Consider the following 5092-nt stretch of genomic DNA (forward strand, 5'->3'; position numbering starts at 1 on the left):
TGCCGAGCAGGGAGCCCAACATGGGGCTCAATCCCAGGACGCTGCGACCATGACCTGAGCCGAAGGCAGACACTTAACGACTGAACCACAGGCTCCCCTGTGTTTTCATTTGCCTCCATGTATTTTTTTTTTAATTTTAAAAGCCAGATCTATTTTTAAAGATCATGCCTACAATGAGTAGATTATGTAGTGATGGAACATCAAAAAAAAGTTGATGAACAACAGGCACATTTTAAGAGTTCAGGAGTAGAAAGAACAGAAGAGTTCTTTTTGGTTTGGTTCAAAGTAGGAGAAAAGGGAAACAGGTGTATTAAAATTATTTTTCAGGTGAAGGTTTCTGTCAGTTGAAGCAGTTAACATTGGCTTCTTTCTCCCTGATCCAAAGCAGTCTTTTCTTTCAATGGCTTCTGAGAATGTGTTTAACCTTCCACTGTGTAGAGGTGATACATCAGGGTTACCACCAGTGCTGAAATGGCTGGGATCACCCAGTTGGTCCACTAGCTGCAATTAGAGTCAACAGTAGTAATGAGAGTTTCCAAAGGCTTGCTCTGTCTTCCGGATGAAGTTCCTCAATGATGTACATTTTGGACAACTCTCTAGCATCTGTAGAGTGTCCCACATTCTCAAAACTTTCAGTAGCATCCCCTCCAGCTTGTTCCCTTAACACTTCTTCCCAACCAGGATGGTCCTCCAAAAACTTGGTCAAATTTTACACCTTGTAGTGCAGAATCAACCAGGTGCTCTTGCTGTGGTTGTGCTTCTGGATCTCTTGTAGGGTGCAGTACTTGACAGTATGGTCTGACTGCTTGGCCATTTCAGAACCCGGCGAGCCTCAGGCTGTGCAGATACTAGCTGAGCCAGGAGGAGAGGAGCACGTGTCTCAGGTAGCTGGCCCGGGACATTTCTGGGGCCCTGACCCCGCGCCCCACCTCCATGTATTTTTTTATTTCTTCCTTGATTTCTTGGTTGACCCGTTCATTGTTTAGTAGCATGTTGTTTAAACTCCATGTATTTATGTTCTTTCCAGATTTTTTTCTTGTGGTTGATTTCTAGTTTCATATTGCTGTGGTTGGAAAAGATGTAGGGTATGTCTTTGATCTTTTTGAATTTGTTGAGCCATGTTTTGGGCCTAATCTATTTTGGAGAACGTTTCATGTGCACTTGAAAAGGTGTGTATTCTGCTGTTTTAGGATGGAATATTCTGAATATATGTGTTAAATCCATCTGGTTCAAAGTGTCATTCAAAGCCACTATTTCCTTGTTGATTTTCTGTTTGGATGATATATCCATTGATGTAAGTGGGGTACTAAAGTCCCCTACTATTATTGTATTACTATCGATTGCTTCCTTTATGTTTGTTATTAGCTGCTTTGTGTATTTGGGTGCTCCCATGTTGGGTGTATAAATATGTACAATTGTGATACCTTCTTGTAAGATTGTTCCCCTTATTATTATATAATGTCCATCTTTGTCCCTTGCTACAGTCCTTGTTTTAACATCTATTTGCCTAATATAAGTATTGCTATTGGCTTTCTTTTCAGTTCCATTTGTATGATAAATGTTTTTCCATCCCTTCAATCTGCATGTGTCTTTAGGTCTAAAAAGTGTCTCTTGTAGGCAGCTTATAGATGAGTCTTGCTTTTTTAATCTATTCCATTATCTTATGTCTTTTGATTGGAGCGTTTAGTCTACTATTTTTCCATTTAGTGTAGTTTTGAGTTCTTCGTTTCTGATTGGTTCTTTTTTTATGTTTTCTACCCCTTTTTAATGGTCTCATTGATGTCCATTTATGTTCAAAGTAATTACTGATAGGTGAGAACTTATTGTCATTTTGTTATTTGTTTTATGATTGTTTTTGTAGTTCTTCTCTGTTCTTTTCTTCTCATGCTCTTTTCCCTCATGATCTGCTGATTTTCTTTCGTGATATACTTGGATTCCTTTCTCTTTATTTTTTGCATATCTATTACTGGTTTTTGATTTGTGGTTACCATTAGGTTTTTATATAACATCTTCTGCATATAGCAGTCTATATCTAGTTGATGGTTGCTTAAATTTGAATCCATTGTTTATTCCTGTCCCCCCCCAAGTATTTTAGGTATATGGTGTCATACATTACATCCTTTGATTTTGTGAATCTCTTGACTGATTTTTATAGCTATACTTAATTTTACTGCTTTTGTGCTTCCTATCTTTCTTACTCCTACTTATGTCCTTTCCTTTCTATTCAGAGTCCCTTTTAACATTTCTTGTAGGGCTGGTTCAGTGGTGATAAATTCCTTAACTTTTGTTTGTCTGAGAAACTCTTCATCTCTCCTTCTATTCTGAATGTTAGCTTTGCTGGAGAGAGTGTTATTGGCTGCAGGTTTTCCTCTTTTTCTTTTTCTTTTAAGGATTTTATTTATTTATTTATTTGAAAGAGAGAGGGAGAGAGCATGAGTGGGGGGAGGAGGAGTGAGAGGGACAGCAGACTCAGCACCGAACATGGAGCCCAACACGGGCTTAAGCCCACGACTCCAAGATCACAACCTGAGCCAAAATCAAGGGTCAGATGCTCAACCCTGAGCCACCCAGGTGCCCCTGCAGATTTTTTTTGTTTCAGGACTTTGAGTATATCATGCCACTTTCTTCTGGCCTGCAAAATTTCTGCTGAAAAATCAGCTGATAACCTTATGGGGTTTCCCTTGTATTTAACCGTTTTCTGGTCCCTTGCTCCTTTTAAAATTCTCTCTTTATCACTTTTTGCTGTTTTAATTACTGTGTGTCTTGGTATGGCCTCCTTGGATGATTTTATTCAGGGGTCCTGCCTACTGGATCTAGATTTCTTTCCTTCCCCAGATTCAGGATGTTTTCAGCTATTATTTCTTCAAGAAATTTTTCTACCCCTCTCTCTCTCTTTGCCTTCTGGGATCCCTATAATGTGAATGTTATTATGCTTTATGGTGTTACTGAATTTTCTTAGTCTATTTTCATTTATTATTATTATTTTTCTTTCTCCTGTTTAGCTTGATTACTTTCTATTACTCTGTCCCTTCAGGTTGCTGATCTGTTCTTCTGCTTCTTCTAGTCTACTATTTTTCCATTTAGTGTAGTTTTAATTGAGTTCTTCATCTCTGATTGGTTCTTTTTTTATGTTTTCTACATCTTTTTAATGGTCTCACTGATGTCCTACACTCTTTTCTCAAGTCCAGTGAGTACCTTTGTGGACATTACTTTGTATTCTCTATCAGGCATATTACTTATCTCCATTTCATTTAGGCCTCTTGGTGTGATTTTGTCTTGTTAATTCATTTGGGACACAGTCCTCTGTCCCCTCATTTTGTCTCTCTATGTCTATATGTATTAGGAACATCAGCTACTTCTCCTGCTCTTGAAAGTAGTGGCCTTATGAAGAAGAGGAGCTATAGTGCCCTGCAATGCAATGTCCCCTGTTCACCAGAACCTGGTGCTTCAGGGGTGTCTCCCATGTGTATTGTGTATGTCTTGCTGTTGTGGCTGAGCCACTTTTTCCTTCTGTCCATCATCTGCAATAGCTTACTTTCCTCACTTCTGTCCTTGAATAAGCTGACACAATTATTAGGGTTGTGTTATCTTGGCCATTCCCAAAACTGCCTTGGCTGAGTTGTGTCTTAGCATTATGGTCTCCACTTTAACAAAACTGTTGACAAGAAGCAGCCTTTCCTGTTATTGCAATTTCTTTGGGAATTTTTGAAGGATATTATCTTCTTTCATCACTCAATGAGACATTTTTTAAGCAACTCATTGCTACATAAAATTTTGGTTCTCCCAAGGAGCTGATGATGTGTTCTCTTCTGTCTGGTAATAAGAATTGTGCTGACCATGTTTCCATATCATCTATAGTTTAGCATTCTCTGGTCTTGACTTTCTACTCTAAAAATTGTGATAATGTCTTTGACATACTATGAATTCAGATAGAACTCAGTTGGCAATTGGCTCCCATCCTCCACCTGGCTGCAATTCTCAACTAAGGACCAGTTAAAGTTATTATCGTCTGCAGGGTAAAGTGTCAGAAAATGACTTTATGATTATTTGGGGCTTTCTCAATAATAATTGGTCTATTTCTTACACATTTAATAAATGAAAGCAAATAAATTAAAACACATAGTAACTGGAAGATTAATTGAAAAGGGTTGCTTTCTTTAACATTGCAATAATGCAACTATGAATTTTATGTGATGGAATTTTGGGGATTGCATTTATAGAGAGGGTTTTATCTTCATTTATTACAAAGTCTCTAATTCTACTGGGTCTCAACAAAAAGTATACACTATTTATTGACAGTGAGCCACATACATTTTATATTGTGCATATTACTAAGTGTTTTTATTGTAAGATACCTCAAAACCATTATAGAACAAGGTAAGGTATATACACATGGTTGTGAAATAAAGTAGAATAAAAAGACTCAGTTGAATTTACTTTGGTATTTGTCTATTCTGAATATAATATATTCAGTTTCCATGTTTGTTCCATAAAGGAGAACCATCTTATTTTTTCTCTTTTAAGATTTCTTTCAAGATATACAAAATATCACTACTACTTGTACAGGGTAGTGTTTCCTTCAAAATTCATGGCCACCCAGAACCTCAGAATGTGATCTTATTTGGAAGTAGGGTCTTTACAGATGTAATTGGTTAAGATGAGGTCATAGTAGGGCTTGTACTAGTTGGCTCTAAATCCAATGACTGGTGTCCTTTTGAGAAGACCATGTAAAGACATAGAGAGACACATAAAGGCCATGTGAGGATGGAAGCAGAGATTGAAATGATGCAGCTAGAAGTCAAGGGTTGCTGGCAACCACTAGATACTGGGAAAGAGACAAGGAAAAGATTCCCCTTTAGAGCCTCCAGAAGAAGGTGACCTTGTTTACATCTTGATTTCAGACTTTTTTTTTTTTTAAATTTAATCTTTATTTACAGGACACTGCAAGAGAGGAGATTCTACATAGAAATAAGAAACCCACTGAGGAGGAGCTTCATACAGGTTGTACAGTTTGGAACTGGTCAAGTAGAGTTTTGTTGTAAAAAGTGCTACAATAACAAAACACATTTAAAAAGAGTTCTTAGTGGAGAAA

At 37.5% G+C, this 5092-nt stretch overlaps 1 pseudogene; it reads right to left on the minus strand.

Moving 5' to 3' along the window:
• Nucleotides 1-419: 419 nt before the first annotated feature.
• On the minus strand, nucleotides 420-814 carry LOC114203958 (cytochrome b5 pseudogene; annotated as a pseudogene).
• Between the last annotated feature and the right edge of the window lie 4278 nt (nucleotides 815-5092).

The sequence above is a fragment of the Eumetopias jubatus genome, unplaced genomic scaffold (assembly GCF_037043125.1).
Source record: "Eumetopias jubatus isolate StellerSeaLion01/CBP00866 unplaced genomic scaffold, mEumJub1_p1.0 scaffold_4, whole genome shotgun sequence".
NCBI lineage: Eukaryota > Metazoa > Chordata > Mammalia > Carnivora > Otariidae > Eumetopias > Eumetopias jubatus.